General features: G+C 49.2%; 1 protein-coding gene across 2 annotated transcripts in view; it reads left to right on the forward strand.

Moving 5' to 3' along the window:
* The first annotated feature begins 494 nt into the window (after positions 1–494).
* Positions 495–960, forward strand: part of LOC149428481 (death-associated protein kinase 3-like) — a 62,473-nt gene continuing 62,007 nt past the window's right edge. Inside the window, exon 1 of one of the 2 annotated variants that reach the window (XM_089667352.1) lies at positions 495–569. The gene's annotated coding sequence lies outside the window, so the exon portion shown is untranslated. The remainder of the gene's footprint in view (positions 570–960) is intronic. The other variant, XM_089667351.1, reaches the window with a different exon arrangement.

Genomic DNA, 960 nt, shown 5'->3' on the forward strand with positions numbered 1-960 from the left:
GGGCCCCCCACCGCCATTAGTCTACCTAAGGTCGCCCCTTCCTTCTGCAAGGGTTGACAACGGACCGCGAGAGACCAAAGAACGCACATGACCCTATTTTTGGAGTCAAATACGTTGTGGCGCGCTGCTGTGCGTTGTCGTTTGCAAATGAACATCACCGCACCGGCTGCACTTTTCCTGCACAGATCTGAGCTGTAAAACACATCAAAAACGCACCAGAATGGAGGTGAGAAGGTTGAGCGGCTGTCCTTGTTCAGAAGGTCAGTCCATCGTGTAGGGCTGACCGTACGCTATACAATCTGATTGTACAACCTCCTGGTCACGCTGGGTGCCGGGGGGTCAAGGTGGCCGTGAATGCCCCGACCTGGCTGGCGGCACAGTGCAGCTCACAGCGGTGCCAGGAGGGAAGCGGAACACGTGAACGTAACATCTCTCTTGTGTTTTGTCCGTCTCTCTGTTAATAAATCATTAATGCGGCTCATCGATCTTTTCCAGACCTTCGTTGGCGGTGACACCGGGTGCGTGGAGTGCAGGGATGGCGTTCTGAAATTCACCGATCTGTTGGAGGCGTAAGTAGACGGCCCCCCGCCGGGCGCGCCGAGATTTCTGTTTCTATGGACTGGTCTGTATTCTGTAGGTGGAAACGGCCCCGCCCTCCCGACAAACCAATCACCACAATCCTTCATAGAAAAAAAGTTTTGGCTTCACTTGGCGGCAGTCGTACCCGAGTGTCGCGTTTTTATGCTTTTTTTGGGCGTTTGTACGCTCGGTTTTGCACGTTTTTGTACAGCCATTTTGCAGTGTTTTTTGAGCTTTTGGCATTTTTTTATTAGCCAATTGAGAAAAATATCATCTCTTGCATCATTTGTTGCTAGGTGGTTTTCAGCTTTTTTTTTTAGCTTTTCTATCAGCTTTTATTTCATTTTCGTTATTAAGTATTTATTGTTATTCTGGTTATTA

The sequence above is a fragment of the Staurois parvus genome, unplaced genomic scaffold, assembly GCF_062004578.1.
Source record: "Staurois parvus isolate SC_StPar_1 unplaced genomic scaffold, SC_StPar_1.0 ptg003206l, whole genome shotgun sequence".
NCBI lineage: Eukaryota > Metazoa > Chordata > Amphibia > Anura > Ranidae > Staurois > Staurois parvus.